The following is an 18,096-nucleotide window of genomic DNA, read 5'->3' on the forward strand; positions in this document are numbered from 1 at the left end:
AATTATGAATAGCTTTGAAAGGCTTGTCATTCCACACATCAACACCATGCCAGCCACCCTGGACCCATTGCAATTAGCATGCCACCCTCAACAGATCCACAGATGGCCCAATCTCAATTGCACTTCACACTGCCCTCTCTCACCTGGACAAGAGGAGAACAAACTGTGTGATAATGATGTTCATAGACTCCAGCTCATCATTCAACACCATAGACAGCTCCAAGCTGAACACCAAGCTCAGGACCCTAGGACTGAACCCTTCCCTCTGCATCTGGATCCTGGACTTCCTTGCGGAAGTCCTTCCAGTTCACCCACGACTGATTGGCAATGCATGACTCCACGGGCGTCAGAGCTTCTTCTCCCCCAGGAGGATGAAAAGATTTAGCATGTGCCCTCGCATTCTCAAAAATGTATGCAACATTTGTTTTTTAAAAATCAGAACGTATTTAACTTTGTTATTTTGAAGTGTTGCTATCAGCCATCGTCCCCTTAAGAAAAACTCACATGGAAATTAAGTCAGAAAAATTATTCCAAATGCCAGAAAGAGTGTGTGTGTCTGAGCGTATGTTGTGAATGCTTGACTCATCCAATGTTGTTATTGGTGACGTGTGGCATTTAAAGAGTTGTTGGTAATTAAGAGGACGGCAGAATTGAAAATCTTCTTTGGGGCTAAAGTGGGAGGACGGAACCATGATATTGTCAGCAGCCATCCAATTAAAACGTAGAGTATAAAAATACATCTGACTAGCTACCAACCACTCTGCTTGTTTGACATTGGGCATCTAGCTATTCCACCGCTGCTTAGTCTATATTGCTTATTAAATGAAACCAGACATGAACTCAAAGGTACAATCTGCAATATTTACTGCTCTCCAATGATCATTGGAATCCATGATATATATACACACTCAGGATTGTGACTTTAACTGTACTGTACCATATGCATCAGGCACACTGGAGTTGATAGATACTGTTATAGAAACTTTACATACATTTGTACTTACCTACTTACAGTACAGTGTTTATACATGTGAAGCCAGCCAGGTGAATAAGGTGAATTCATGTATATATTTAATGATGACTAATGATGACTACGTCCCAAATGAGATTCTATTCCCTATGTAGTGGACTACTTTTGACAAGGGACCATTGGGCTCTCGTCAAGAGAACTGCACTAGGGGACAGGGTGCCATTTGGGATGATGTAGCTCAGTGTTTGTTTTCAATGAGGGAAGTGTCTTGATCAAACCTCTAGCAGTAGCAAGCCAGAGACCAATTAGATACTTCTCTCTGCTACAGGCAGGCACAGTGGTCTAAGGCAATGTATCTCAGTGCTAAAGGCGTCACCTCAGACCCTGGTTCGATTATAGGCTGTATCACAACTGAACGTGACTGGGAGTCTCATAGGGCGGCGCACAATTTGCCCAGCGTCGTCCGGGTTTGGCTGACAAGTAGCCTAGTGGTTAAAGCGTTGGGCCAGTAACCAAAAGCTAGATCGAATTCCTGAGCTCACAAGGTAAACATCTGTATTTTTTTTACCTTCATTTAACTAGGCAAGTCAGTTAAGAACAAATTCTTATTTTCAATGATGGCCTAGGAACAGTGGGTTAACTGCCTGTTCAGGGGCAGAACGAGAGATTTGTAGCTTGTCAGCTCGGGGGTTTGAACTTGCAACCTCCCGGTTACTAGTCCAACACTCTAACCACTAGTCTACCCTGCCGCTCATTCTGCCCCTGAACAAGGCAGTTAACCCCCGGTTCCTAGGCCGTCATTGTAAATAAGAACTTGTTCTTAACTGACTTAACTGGTTAAATACAGGCTAATGAATGCATCTATAAGTATTTCTCCTGATTGAACACACAACACGCACTCACTCAGCCCTCTATTGATTTAAAGCATGCATTTTAGCACATTTCCTCCCCTAATAAGGGAGGTCATCATAAATTTCAGTGTTCCGCCAGGTTTAGCATATTTGTCTCTGTTTTTTTATTTTATTTTATTTATTTCACCTATATTTAACCAGGTAGGCTAGTTGAGAACAAGTTCTCATTTGCAACTGCGACCTGGCCAAGATAAAGCATAGCAGTGTGAACAGACAACACAGAGTTACACATGGAGTAAACAATTAACAAGTCAATAACACAGTAGAAAAAAGGAGAGTCTATATACATTGTGTGCAAAAGGCATGAGGAGGTAGGCGAATAATTAAAATTTTGCAGTTTAACACTGGAGTGATAAATGATCAGATGGTCATGTACAGGTAGAGATATTCGTGTGCAAAAGAGCAGAAAAGTAAATAAATAAAAACAGTATGGGGATGAGGTAGGTAAAAATGGGTGGGCTATTTACCGATAGACTATGTACAGCTGCAGCGATCGGTTAGCTGCTCAGATAGCAGATGTTTGAAGTTGGTGAGGGAGATAAAAGTCTCCAACTTCAGCGATTTTTGCAATTCGTTCCAGTCACAGGCAGCAGAGAACTGGAACGAAAGGCGGCCAAATGAGGTGTTGGCTTTGGGGATGATCAGGGAGATACACCTGCTGGAGCGCGTGCTACGGGTGGGTGTTGCCATTGTGACCAGTGAGCTGAGATAAGGCAGAGCTTTACCTAGCATGGACTTGTAGATGACCTGGAGCCAGTGGGTCTGGCGACGAATATGTAGCGAGGGCCAGCCAACTAGAGCATACAGGTCGCAGTGGTGGGTGGTATAAGGTGCTTTAGTAACAAAACGTATGGCACTGTGATAAACTGCATCCAGTTTGCTGAGTAGAGTGTTGGAAGCAATTTTGTAGATGACATCGCCGAAGTCGAGGATCGGTAGGATAGTCAGTTTTACTAGGGTAAGTTTGGCGGCAAGGAGGCTTTGTTGCGGAATAGAAAGCCGACTCTAGATTTGATTTTCGATTGGAGATGTTTGATATGAGTCTGGAAGGAGAGTTTACAGTCTAGCCAGACACCTAGGTACTTATAGATGTCCACATATTCAAGGTCGGAACCATCCAGGGTGGTGATGATAGTCAGGCTTGCGGGTGCAGGCAGCAAACGGTTGAAAAGCATGCATTTGGTTTTACTAGCGTTTAAGAGCAGTTGGAGGCCACGGAAGGAGTGTTGTATGGCATTGAAGCATTGAAGCATTAGATAGCACAGTGTCCAAGGACGGGCCGGATGTATATAGAATGGTGTCTTCTGCGTAGAGGTGGATCAGGGAATCGCCCGCAGCAAGAGCAACATCATTGATATATACAGAGAAAAGAGTCGGCCCGATAATTGAATCCTGTGGCACCCCTATAGAGACTGCCAGAGGACCGGACAGCATGCCCTCCGATTTGACACACTGAACTCTGTCTGCAAAGTAGTTGGTGAACCAGGCAAGGCAGTCATCAGAAAAACAGAGGCTACTGAGTCTGTCGATAAGAATATGGTGATTGACAGAGTCGAAAGCCTTGGCAAGGTCGATGAAGACGGCTGCACAGTACTGTCTTTTATCGATGGTGGTTATGATATCGTTTAGTACCTTGAGCGTGGCTGAGGTGCACCCGTGACCGGCTCGGAAACCAGATTGCACCAGATTGCACAGCGGAGAAGGTACGGTGGGATTCGAGATGGTCAGTGACCTGTTTGTTGACTTGGCTTTCAAAGACCTTAGATAGGCAGGGCAGGATGGATATAGGTCTGTAACAGTTTGGTTCCAGGGTGTCTCCCCCTTTGAAGAGGGGGGTGACTGCGGCAGCTTTCCAATCCTTGGGGATCTCAGACGATATGAAAGAGAGGTTGAACAGGCTGGTAATAGGGGTTGCGACAATGGCGGCGGATAGTTTCAGAAATAGAGGGTCCAGATTGTCAAGCCCAGCTGACTTGTACGGGTCCAGGTTTTGCAGCTCTTTCAGAACATCTGCTACCTGGATTTGGGTAAAGGAGAACCTGGAGAGGTTTGGGCAAGTAGCTGCGGGGGGGGCGGAGCTGTTGGACGAGGTTGGAGTAGCCAGGCAGAAGGCATGGCCAGCCGTTGAGAAATGCTTGTTGTAGTTTTCAATAAGCATGGATTTATCGGTGGTGACCGTGTTACCTAGCCTCAGTGCAGTGGGCAGCTGGGAGGAGGTGCTCTTGTTCTCCATGGACTTTACAGTGTCCCAGAACTTTTTGGAGTTGGAGCTACAGGATGCAAATTTCTGCCTGAAGAAGCTGGCCTTAGCTTTCCTCACTGACTGCGTGTATTGGTTCCTGACTTCCCTGAACAGTTGCATATCGCGGTGATTATTCGATGCTATTGCAGTCCGCCACAGGATGTTTTTGTGCTGGTCGAGGGCAGTCAGGTCTGGAGTGAACCAAGGGCTATATCTGTTCTTAGTTCTGCATTTTTTGAACGGAGCATGCTTATCTAAAATGGTGAGGAAGTTACTTTTAAAGAATGACCAGGCATCCTCAACTGACGGGATGAGGTCAATGTCCTTCCAGGATACCCGGGCCAGGTCGATTAGAAAGGCCTGCTCACAGAAGTGTTTTAGGGAGCGTTTGACAGTGATGAGGGGTGGTCGTTTGACTGCGGCGCCGTAGCGGATACAGGCAATGAGGCAGTGATCGCTGAGATCCTGGTTGAAGACAAGCGGAGGTGTATTTGGAGGGCCAGTTGGTCAGGATGACGTCTATGAGGGTGCCCTTTTTTACAGATTTAGGGTTGTACCTGGTGGGTTCCTTGATGATTTGTGTGAGATTGAGGGCATCTAGCTTAGATTGTAGGACTGCCGGGGTGTTAAAAATATCCCAGTTTAGATCACCTAACAGAACAAACTCTGAAGCTAGATGGGGGGCGATCAATTCACAAATGGTGTCCAGGGCAGTGCTGGGAGCTGAGGGGGGTCGGTAGCAGGCGGCAACAGTTAAAACCCGATATCCTCCCAATTCACTGAACTACCAAGCAAGCCTATAGCCGAGCCCTGATCTGTGATCCCACCCCTATACTCTAGTCCCGGGATAGGCTGCTCCGGTCCTGTATAGCCGAAATCACTTTTTTATTGGTTCTGCAGGGCAGGTAAAACACAGACTTACTTATTCAGTTTTACTTTCAAAACTGATCTGATGTTGTGTTCCCAGGTGCAGGAGCCGCAGATGGACAGGCAGCTGATCGAGATGTCTCCGGTGATTCAAAAGCTGACGGACTTTGAGGACGCAATTGGTGTTATGTTCACGCACTGTCGCCTGCTGGACAAATCTTTCACACTGAGGACTGTGGGCTTTAACCACCTCAAACTGTGAGTATGGGAGGGGTGTGTGTGTGAGCGTGTGCATGCGTGCACGTCATTATGAATTTTCTCTCATAACTCTCATAACAGTGCTAAAACGCCACCATTAGTGTACATCTCTATATCTTTAGCTAGGTCCTAGTTAATTTTCCACTAGTGCTCTGGTCAAAAGAAATGCACTATATAGGGAATAGGGTGCCATTTGGGAAGCACACCATATCCCCCCAGCCTTGTTCAGTATGAGACATCTAGTCCACAGTAGGAGTGTCTTCCAGTCTTATAGAGCTTTGTGCACATAGTCACAGGGCCTGCTGCCTGCCTCTCCGCCTGGTCCATCCTCCATCCCAATCCGGTAGTGATGGATGGATTGTTTAACTCCTAGGTGGCCCAATGCCTAATCCTGTGGCTTTTACAGCATGCGTAGTCCTCCCAGGGTACACTAAAGCCCCTCTCCAGCCATGGCCCGACTCCGCTTGGGAGGTCACAACCCCACTCCCCCATGGGAAATTGAGTTTTACATGTTGTTGATTATATTTACTGGCTGGCCCGTGGCATTGGTTGTTAATCCTTCTCTCTCATGCGAATAGAGCCTTTCTCTTTCTCCCTCTGTTAATTTGTCTCTCTGTTTCTGTCTTTCGTTCTCTCGTTCTTTCTCTCTCGCTCTCTCTCTCTCTCTCACTCTAAGCTCTGTGAGGTCTTGGAGGCCCATTTCACTTGATTTAATTTATATTTATAGTTTGTAGTTTAATTTAATAACTTAGCCCATTTATGTTTTAAGCCATTACCTGCAGGCAGTGTATTATGTATATTACAGTAAGCATTCACACATTTTGTTAGCTTACTTTATTAAAGGTTTATTTGAATTCTGCCACATTTACTGTGTTGTTGTTGTTGCTTTGGAGACACATTTTTATGAATACTGTCTGAAATATTGTTAGACTTGATTTGACCCTAGAGGTAATTTCAGATGCCAACATCGCTAACATTTTCTCCAAATGCTTTTATATTAAATCAAACTGCATGTTTTTTTTTAACAATGGTGAAATCAATGGTTTTATAAAGTTGCTGACATTTCAATCAGGTCGATTTCAATTGGGTAAAGAACTGCTGTGTTTCTCTTCCCTGCTTATTACCTTTGACAGGTGGCTTTCATCGCTTGCGACTTACAGTAGGAAAATTGTGTTAAAAAAATGGGTGATTTTACTCGAGTGAGTGCAGAGTGCAGACAATGTGTTTTTGAATAAGTCAGCTTTGATTCACACTTGTCTCAGAGTTACCCTGTTACCTTTGGTGTTTCAGTTTCAAGTTTCATGTTTCGTTAGTTGTACGGGATACACTTGGTATATACACCGTCCAACGAAAGGCTTACATGCACGTTCCTTCTCGACAATGCAACAACAATGGGAAATAATAAAAGGTAAAAATACGAACGTAAAGCAAATTGCTCAGTAGAATGAAATAAACATTTTAGCATGTTTTACTGCTTTGTACTGTAGCATTGTTTTTAAATGAAAGGAAAAGCTTCACACTCTAGTAGCTCCGATGCAATACTTTATTCACCAACGTTTAAAAGAAAGCTGTCTTCAGGGTTTCATCAAATGCTCTGTACTTAGCATTCCTCTTTCATTGTGTTTAAAATGCTCTTTAAAATGACATGTAATGGAAAATAATTGCAGAGGTCATGCCATCTTTTAGGAGATGTGCTTCACTGTGTAGAGTATATGAGGGTTAAATGTGTGATCCATTCACAAAAGTGAAATGTTAGCAACACAATAGTGAGTTTTGACAGCAAAACCAAATGAGCCTTGACAGTACATCTCTGATATCTTATTGGCAGGCAGCACTCAGTAATTGCTTTTAGATTTGCCACAAGGATGTTTCAGTGTGTGTGTGTGTGTGCGTGTGTCTGTGTTGTGTCGTTGTGTTTTTTAATCCATCACTTTAATGTCAGAGCCTTTCACCACTCATGGTCAGTGAAGTCGATTAGAGGGCTGAACTGTCAAGGTTAACTTTGAAGGTTTCTCTTCCTTCTCAAAGTATAGACTGACGCCTGCAATGCTAACCCTATTATTAATGGCCAACTTATTATTAGACTCAGTTTTTACACTATATACTAGCCATTATATAATAATAATAATAATAATGTTCAATTGGATTTATGCAGCGTCTTTCCACCTAAAGTAGGTGCTCAAAGCGCTTTACGTGATAAGGGGGAAACTCACCTGTTGAGGTGATGCATGGCACAGGAGGCTGCTGAGGGGAGGACAGTTCATAATAATGGCCGGAACGGGCACATGGAATGGCATGTGTTTGATACCATTCAATTACCACAAGCCCGTCGTCCCCATTGAGGTGCCACCAACCGCTTTTGATGCACAGCAACCATTGTGTGCCAGAACGCTCACCACACATCTGCTAGCATGGTGAAGAGGTGAGGAGTGATATATGCCAATTGGAATCAGCGGAATAATTAGGTGGCCGTGAATGTGAAGATTACGATACAAACCTTTCTAACTCTTTTTTTTGGGGCCAATTCTTTACCATTAGCTTGTGATAATACCCAGTAGTCAAGCCTAATGCTGATATTTTTACTCAGAAAGTATTAGTGGACGTGTAAAAACAAATCAACTGTTTGTAATGAAGGTCATCTAAAAAAGTAAGGAATCCTTTGCTCTTTAAATGGGATGCTGATGAAACCGAGTTTGAAATTGAACCTGAGAACAAGAGGTCGGTAGCAGTGTGAGTCCGCCCACCTCCAATGTAGGGCAACCTTCAGAACCCTATCTCATCACACTGGAAACCGAAATGAAGGTCATACAAAAGACCCCCCCCCCCCCCCGACACATACACACACACACACACGTACACAAACTAACCTCATTGTGGAAGTAGATAGATAGAACACACACTCAGTAGCCTCATAGTAGTGGATTTAGATAGAGTCTGACCTAGAGGAAGTGGAGCTGTGAGTTGACCCCTTTTAGAGATCCTAGTGACATTAGACAACCTCAGAGGAACACAGACGGAGAGACTCTGCTCCCACGACTCTACCCTCTAAATCCCTTCTGTTGCCTCTCAAATGGCACCCTATTCCCTATACAGCGGACTACATTTGACCAGAAAGTAGTGCACTATAAAGGGATTAGGGTGCCATTTGGGACGCATCCCCTTTATCATAGGCCCCTAATGATCAGGACACTCATTGGCTGCCACGATCAATGATCCCAAACCACGAGAGACCGCACCGCTCCTCTCATCCTGCCCCTCTCCGCTCAGGTATATATAGCCTCCCCTGTTGGATCAGGCCTAAACAACCTCCCGGACCCCTACTGAGCTGGGAAACACTATTTCTAGAACTCCTAAGTCACATTCACGAACACACACACAGGCGTTACAAAATGGAGTAGTTGTCGTTGGAACGCGAGCCTCCTGAAGCTGTTAAAGGTGTTTTAGATCAAAGTCAGGGCAGAATAAAACATGGGATTCACACTTTACTTCAATTTCTCCCATCCTTTACCATCTCACTACCGCTGCATTGTGCCTCCTGTGTTGGAGAGATACTTCACTTATTTGGTTTAAAAATATCTAAAGTATTTGTCCTTTGGGGGACAATTATCGACAGCAATTTAGCAGTGGTAGCAACGTAATAAATAATTAAATATTTTTTGAAAAGATACAATATTGAATATAACAGCAAACAATCAAAACACAAATCCTAAGAGATATGTGGCTTTCACACTAAAACGCTTTCCTTCTGCCCCGACCCTCTATCTCTCTCGCCTTTTTTACTATGTTTTTCTCTTATTTTCGCTTTCCCTCGCCTTTTTTCTATCCCTCTAGAACTCACATGCTCACTGTCATCTTAACACACACATATTGAGGTTTAGTATGTGCGTGCTGCAGCACTCTCTCTCTCTCTCTCCCTCACCCTTCTTATGAAGCACATTCCAGGAGAGTTTCCCAGTTCCGATATGCCGCATAACATAAAATGTGCCTGCCAGTCGATGCCGCAGAAATGGGACAATAAACTCTGACCTTTGATGTGATCATTTCCCCTCCTCATCCCTCCTCTCTTTCACCCCTGCTCTCTTTCCCCCCTTCCCTTGCTCCTATGTCCTCGCTCTATCCCCTCTCCACTCAACTATAACTGTACTCAGTCAATCCTGCTCTAACCTGCTGAACCTCATATTTCTGTCTTGCGTTCCAAATGGCGCCCTGTTCCCTATACAGTACACTACTTTTGACCAGAGCCCTATGGTCCCTGGTCGAAAGTAGAGCATTGAAAAGGGAATAGGGTGCAATTTGCGATACAGTCCATGTCTACATATCTCCAACTCCGCTCTGCTCACTGTGGTCTGTGCTGCCCGCCCTGGCTCCTTGGCATAGCACCAACCTACATCTGCAACACTAATCTATAATTCTGTTTAATTAAGGAGCAATGCTGTGCAGCGCCTCTCCTCCATCTCCTACTACACTGCAGTACCCCCCTGTCTAATATGGTACTACTGCATAGGGAGTAGAAGGCTCTGAATATGATCAAACACATCCATAGATATCAGTAGGGGTTTAATGTTGGAAGGTGTGTGTGTGTGTGTGGGGGGGGGGGGTACTGTGCATGTCTGCTTGTCCTAGTTAATTCAACACAATTGACTGAACGCAGCGGTATCATTGATCTGATCCAAGCTTAACATTCTATTTAACCTTAGCGGTATAAACTTCTCTCCATGTGGGTAATAACCTTTCACTTGTCACTGACTGTTAGGGCCTGCTCTCGTCTCTCCCCAGGCCTGCCCATGAGTAGTGTGCATTAGTGCTTTAGTGCATCACAATCAGCATGGCACTAAGGCTAAAGCCCCCATGGGTTTGACTGAGAGTTGAAGACACATGTAAATTGAAGGCCTGAGGCTGTGCACCTAAATAAGCCCTCTTTCCTCTTCCTCACCCCCCCACACCCCTTTCTACCCGTTTCCCTGTTTCGCTCCCTCTCTCTGGGGTCACAACCAGAGAAGGGAGTTCCTGGGAGACTCCATCATGCAGCTGATGGCTACAGAGTACCTCTTCATCCATTTCCCTGACCACCACGAAGAACACTTAACAGTAAGGAGAAATGCCCTAACTTCTCTCTCCATCTATTCTCTTCTCCTCATCTAGTTCCCTCGCTATTTACATCTTTGTCTGTCTTGCTTTCTTTCTCTCTTTCTGCCTCTTCTCCCTCCTCACCTTGCACTCCTCTCTCACGGTGCCCTCTCTCTCCTCTCCGGCTCTCCCTGTCTTTGTTTGTTCCTCCCTCTGTACACATCTCTCCGTTTTTCTCTGGTTATTCACCGCATCCGTTTTTTCCCCTGCTGCACTTCCATGCTGTATCTCTCTCTTCTTTAGCTCTTCCTGCTCCCTTTGTATCCCTCCCCCTTTCTTTCCCTGTCTTTGTGTGGTGAAAGGAAGAGTTACTGGGCTAAAGAGAGAGCGAGATGGGTAACCTATTGTTGCACGGGAAAGTGTCTTTAATAGCAGGCCTTTGTTGGTACTCTTTTGTGATGGCTGTGGAGTGCAGATGAAAACAGATTGTCTCCGTCCTTCGATGGTGCTGTAACAGTGTGTGTGTGGGTTTAAGGGTGTCTCTGTGTTCATCTTATACAATACTTGCTGGAACATTCCAGTCATGCATTTCCCATCCTGTCAATCAATATTGAATGGTGGAAAAAAAAAAATCATTCCACCCTTTCTTTTTGGTTCCTTTTCCTTACGTACTCTGCAGTGGGGCGGAGCATGCAGTGCAGTGCTGCTGTAACTGATTTGTCATAGAAAAGTCCTAACTAAAAGCTGCTAAGTAAAAACAGATCTGAAGTTAGATATTTATTAGTGGAGAGTAGATGTGACATCAATGGGATAAAAGCTCTGCAGTGAAGCATAGCTAAGAGACTGAGATGGTCCCGGCCTGCCCAAGAGTAGAAACAGACTCGGACTCAAATGGATTTCAAATTGTGCTCATTCAACACATTGCCTGTGTGTGTGTGTGTGTGTGTGTGTGTGTGTGTGTGTGTGTGTGTGTGTGTGTGTGTGTGTGTGTGTGTGTGTGTGTGTGTGTGTGTGTGTGTGCGTGTGCGTGTGTGTGCGTGTGCGCGCGTGTGTGTGTGTAGCGTTAAGATCCAGTTAGCTGAGACGTCCCACAGCATTTGATCTATTCTATCTCTACTTTCCCCACTACTGCGTTGATATTTATAATGTTGATGCCAACTCTTTCAGAGCGGGCAATGCACTCGTCTTGTTTTGACATGTCTTCATCTGCTGAGCTTTGAATCTCAATGTAATATTTAACAGTCCAATGATGTGAAAAGTGAAACATTGAATAGCTTGGCGTGATCCTACACGCTACAGGGTCTGTGATGTATTAGTCCATATGGTGTTTATTTTCCTTCTTTTTTTCTTTTTTTGTGTATGTGCGTGTGTACTGTGCACGCACTTTGGCATATGTGCAAAGTGGATCTGTGAGACTTGGATATTCTGTGTGTGATCAAAATTGGATTTGTGTGTGCGTGCATGTGTGTTCCACAGTTGTTGCGTAGCTCATTGGTAAACAACCGTACCCAGGTCAAAGTGGAAGAGGAGCTGGGCATGCCATCACTGACGACAAAGCCAAACGGCTCGTGGCCCTCCGCACCAAGACCCTAGCTGACCTGCTGGAGTGTATGTAGTATAGCGTTTAAACCCTTTTTAAAACCTCAACCATTGTCTATTTATTTGTACCATATGTACAAGGCATTTTTCTAACTTCTCTCTTAATAACGAAACTATTGCCATTTTGGGTGTACTGTATTTATAAATGTCCAAGGCCTCTCCATTCTCTCTGATGTGAGGTTTTAAAAAATTAACCAAAATAGTTTTTTGTCATAGAGATCCTATAGTACATTGCTCTCTCCTTTAGGTTTTTAAATTGGAGTTTGCGTGTTTCTGTACATAGGCTACATGTCCTCTCCCTCCTTGACGTCTTCAAACCCTGAAATATTGGCATTTTACTATTCACTTTCCTTTATGAAAGGCAAGTAAAGACATTTAGTTATCCTGTGGGAGTACAGGTACGCCGGCTTGTCCTTTGACTCCCGAGCCCTTGCTTGGTGACCGGAGGGTTGATGATGAGTGTGAGGGCTCCCTGTCATGGCTAGTGAAAAGGAAGGCTATAGCCTTCCCTCCCTCATTTGGCCTCCCAGCCTTCCGGTCTTTAGACATCAAAAAGGCTAAGTTGCATCCCAAATGGCACCCTATTCCCAACATAGTGCACTACTTTTGACCAGGGTCCATAGGTCTATGTAGGGAATCGGTCGCTTTTTGGGATGCATCCTGAAAAAAAGCTTGAGCATTAAGGGGTTGGGAGGGTTAGGTTGTGGAGGGGGTTGAGAGGGTGGAGGGATGGAGGAGCGGCCGCATGATGAGATGTACACTACTGGATGCTCTTCAAAGGCCAAGCCACAAGAGGATGACATGCACTGTGCGCACACACATATACAAACACATGTCCTCACACTCCTGCACACGCGCACACGCGCACACGCGCACACGCGCACACACGCACACACACACACACACACACACACACACACACACACACACACACACACACACACACACACACACACACACACACACACACACACACACACACACACACACACACACACACTAGATAATTCACATCCTCTTATATTCTTCTAAGGCCAGGGCAGAGCAAAGCAGAGATGATGACAGCAGGGTTGAGGGGTTTGGGCTGAAATGAGTGGTTCTCTTGAGCATATAAACAGTAATGTCATCTAACTAGCTACGTACACACAGTGTACCTACAGTAGAGCCTCGACACTGTCTCTCTGCATCTCAAATGGCACCCTATTTCCTATATACTGCATTACTTTTGACCAGAGTACATAGGGCTCTACTTTTGACTATGTACTGCTAAATGGCATATGATATTACACTGAACAAAAATATAAATGCAACATGCAACAATTTCACATATGTTACGGAGTTACAGTTCATGTAATGAAATCAGCCAATTGAAATACATTCATTAGGCCCTAATCTATGGATTCCACAACTGGGAATACAGATATGCATCTGTTGGTCATAGATACCTTTAAAAAGATATATATTGACGGGAACTGGAACACGCTGAGTCGACACGCAAAGTCGCACATGTCGATCCAGAGCTTCTCAAACATGCTCAATGGGTGACATGTCTGGTGAATATGCAGAACTGGGAAATTTTCAGCTTCCAGGAATTGTGTACAGATCCTTGCGACATGGGGCTGTCCATTATCATGCTGAAACGTGAAGGAATGGTGGCAACAATAGGCCTCAGGATCTCATAACGTAGTGCATTCAAATTGCCTTCTATAAAATGCAATTGTGTTCGTGGTCTGTAGCTTATGTCTGCCCATACCATAACCCCACCCTCACCATGGGGCACTATGTTCACAACGTTGACATCAGAAAACTACTCGTCCACACGACGCCATACGAGTGGTCTACGGTTGTGAGTCCGGTTTGACATGCTGCCAAATTCTCTAAAACTACATTGGAGGCGGCTTATGGTAGAGAAATGAACATTCAATTATCTCCCAACAGTTCTGGTGGACATTCCTGCAGTAAGCATGCCATTTGCACGCTCCCTCAAAATGTGGCATTTGGTTGTGTGACAAAACAGCACATCTTAGAATGGCCTTTTATTGTCCCCAGCAGAAGGTGCACCTGTGTAACGATCCTGTTGTTTAATCATCTTCTTGATATCCCACACCTGTCAGGTAGATGGATTATCTTGGCAAACGAGAAATGCTCACTAACAGGGATGTCAACACATTTTTGCACACCATTTGAGAGAAATAAGCTTTTTGTGTGTTTGGAACCCTTCTGGGATCTTTTATTTCAGCTCATTAAACATGGGACCAGCACTTTAACATGTTGCGTTTATATTTTATTTCAGTATGTATTATATTATTATAGTAAGACAACCTGAAGTAGGGCATGCTGCATTACGTTATATTAACCTTTCCACACTACATTACCACTAACTTTACTACTCTGGCTGAAATATTTTCTTTTCAAATCATCCTTTCCATTTCCAGCAACTATGGTGGAAGCTCATATTTCTTTGTATATTTTATATTATATACAATTTCCATTTGATGCTGCCTTGATGGTAAACATTATTATTAGGTCCAGGACCCGTATCCACAAACTATTTCAGAGTAGGAGTGCTGATCTGTCCATATAATCTTATACAAAAATCTAAACTGATCCTAGATCAGCACTTAAACTCAGAGACAATTTGTGGATGTGGGTGTTTATCAACAACAGGAACCAGCCATCATTGGAACCAGCCATCATTATATTTCCCCTTATTTTACCAGGTAAGTTGACTGAGAACACATTTTAACTTACAGCAATGACCATGGGAATAGTTACAGGGGAGAGGAGGGGGATGAATGAGCCAATAGCAAGCTGGAGATGATTAGGTGGCCATGATAGTCAGATTGGGAATTTAGCCAGGACCCCAGGGTTAACACCCCTACCCCTTACAAAAAGTGCTATGGGATCTTAAGTGGTCACAGAGAGTCAGGAAACCCATTTAACATCCCACCTGAAAGACAGCACCCTACACAGTGTCACCAATCACTGCCCAGGGGCATTAGGGTATTTTTTTAGACCACAGGAAAGAGTGTCTGTCACGACTTCCACCGAGGTTGTTTCCTCTCCTTGTTCGGGCGGTGTTCGGCGGTCGGCGTCACCGGTCTTCTAGCCATCGTCGATCCACTTTTCATTTTCCATTTGTTTTGTCTTGTTTTCTTACACACCTGGTTTCCATTTCCATCATTCATTGTTGTGTATTTAACCCTCTCTGTTCCCCCCATGTCCTTGTGTGGAATTGTTTGTTTGTAAAGTGCTTGTACGCTATGTTACTGGTGCACATCGGGTTTTGTACCCATGTAGGGTTTTTTTGTAGTGCCGTGGGTTTTGTAATTAAACTGCTCCGGCTATTATCTATCTCTGCTCTCCTGCATCTGACTTCACTGCCACCAGTTCCGCAACCCTTACAGTGTCTCCCACTGTCCCTCCAACACCACTTTCAGCAGCATCTGGACTCCCAACCAGGACCAACCGTGCTTAGCTTCAGAGGCAAGCCAACAGTGGGATGCAAGGTGGTATGCTATTTACCTGGATCGATTCAGTCAATATAAACACACCTTGAGTATAGCCATTCCATAGATTCCCCATTTCTTCCTCCCTTGTGTTAATGTTGTTCTTAACCACAAAGCAGCATTTGAATGTTTCTGCGTCACCTCTTAAACATCAACTAAGTAGCCTAGACCTCGCTTCCTCTCTCTTTTTTTCATCCCTGGTTCATTGTTGTGTTCCCCCTCAGCTTTCATCGAAATGCGCTACATCGATAAGGACCTGAAGTAAGTTCACACCTTCGTGAACGTCTACTTCTTCCCTCAACTGAAGGAGAACGTGTGTGTGTTTTCAGTGTCTGCGCGTTCTTGAGTGAGTGTGTAAGCTTGCATGCCTGAAGGTGAGATCTCCATACCTCTCCGATCCCAACGACAGCCCAGCCTCCCCTCGCCTGCGAGAGAGGCCACTCACTCTCAAATCAATGAGCACTCTTCTCTCTGCACCGCGGATAGAGAGGGGAGGCGAGAGGAGCTAATGGCTAAACACTAATAGCTCTAGCATTGACAAGCGGCGCGCAAGTGATGCTTGACTACTTAATTCTCTTATCATGGCTGTGTGGTCCTATTTTGGTCATCTTTAACACTAGAAGCACTGGGCCTCCCTGCCTGTAAGTACCCACTAGAGAACATTGCTGGGCGTAACCTTTAGCATACTCATCATATGCATTTCAACCCGCAAGGTGCACAGGGCCAAAAGATTTTCCATATTCCTAAACAAAAGCACTAGTGCATGAACAATTGTAAAGGGTGAATCGCATAAACAAATATTTGTGGAAATGTATATTTAAAAAAATATATTTGTTTGGATCGAGTGAAGGATATGTTAGCTTATTTTTATTTTGCCTATTAAAAGCTTATGGACTATTTTTGCTGACTTCAAGAGCATTACAGTGTAATGCATTTGAACCATTTTATCTGTAGATTCAATTAGTAATGGACTTATAAAACGTAATTACAGTTCAGTCTTGCCATCTGCACGAGTGAATCCACACCAACCTACTGTTAAAAAAAATAGAATAGAAAAGTTTAGAATCATATAGAATAATAATACTAATAGTAATAAGAGTAATATTAATGTAATATAATAAAAGGAGATCATACAATATTTGGCGTTTGGCAGATGGAAAGGCGATCCATATATGGTAGAGATACATACCTTTGTCACCGTCCATTTTTTTCATCTGGTCACTGCCGATGGCAACAGAAATGGGCATGGTGTTGAGGATGCAAACACTTATTTATTTTAAATCTGTACACTGTGAGTTTTACTTTACACCTCTCTATCACTGATGCGGAGTACAGCTCCCCTGGCATGTTGTTTTACGCAGAGGGTGGCAGCTCCCGTCTTTGTTAACGGTTCTGAGCAGGCTAGACTTTTTTTTGCAGTGAACTTGTCTGCCAGGGAAATTGATGTGTAAAATTTGTCCAGGGTCACATTTCTGCAGTCTCAGATAGTCTCTCATCCTCTGGCTTGGTTTCATCTTTCCTCCGGCAATCTAAAGCCGTTGAGCTAAAACTTGGTTTCGAAATCCGCGGCTATCCAAAATCCGGTTTGTTGGCCATGTATTGGCCATGAGCTTTAGCTGGGAACAGTTGCTCATCAACAGTAATGTCAAGGAATGCATTTGAATAGCCAACGCGCTTCCCGTGGTTACTTTGTTATTGTCATGCCATACACTCAAGATTGTAAAATGGCCTCCATTGCGCTCTAAGTTTAGTTGAGAAATAAATCATACATCACTGAAATGCTGGGTATGGAAGCATTTAGCTGCCAAAACTCAATTGGAAATGCAAATGGTAAAATGATAAACCCAATATATTTCCACTTACTTTTCCAAAATGGGTTTGCATTATAATTTTCATGATTGAGTATGCATCATTTGTATTTTTATTTAACCTTGTTTTAACGAGGCAAGTCAATTAAGAACAAATTCTTAATCACATTGATGCCCCCCCCCCAGCCTAACCTAACACGGACGACGCTGGGCCAGTTGTGTGCCGCCCTATGAGACCCCCGATCATGGCCGGTTGTGACACATCCTGGGAACGTTCCAGCGTCACCACACCCTTTTATCAAGTTTGCAGATCTTTTGTGTTTATTAAATGGTTCACCACATTTTCTTTGCAACTTTGGGTAGAAAACCAATTGCAGAATTAATGAAAATGATTGGTGGTGCTTCTCTTAGCAACCTAATGTTTCAACCTCACTCTGCTTGAATAGTCCAAAAAAATGTAGCACAAACATCTAGTGGGTAAAACATGGTACACAAATGTATGTTAAATAATGCAAGCAATTTCAATGGCTAATTGAGAAAAAGAGCCATATGGAAGCAGCTGCTCCATACTACTTGTCAGACATAGAGAACTGATGCAGTATACAGGTTGTTGGGGTGGGATTGGCACGGGGGCGGTCTGTGGGTGGCTATTGATCATTTTATTGGATTCCTCATGTCTTACTCTTGTTTATGGTCCAAATCAGATTTAATGAACTATATTTATTGACGATTATATGAATAAAATAAATACAAATGGGCAATTTGGGTGCAATCAATTAGCTTAATTTCTCAGAGAATGCTAATCTTATTTCATTTTACCAAAATAAACCAACTAAGTTTGCACACTAGATGCCGCTGTTCCTGC

At 43.9% G+C, this 18,096-nt stretch overlaps 1 pseudogene; it reads left to right on the forward strand.

Moving 5' to 3' along the window:
• The window catches only part of LOC110490956, a 162,164-nt pseudogene that overhangs the window by 113,475 nt on the left and 30,593 nt on the right, over positions 1 to 18,096 (forward strand).

This window comes from Oncorhynchus mykiss, chromosome 15 (assembly GCF_013265735.2).
Source record: "Oncorhynchus mykiss isolate Arlee chromosome 15, USDA_OmykA_1.1, whole genome shotgun sequence".
Lineage (NCBI taxonomy): Eukaryota > Metazoa > Chordata > Actinopteri > Salmoniformes > Salmonidae > Oncorhynchus > Oncorhynchus mykiss.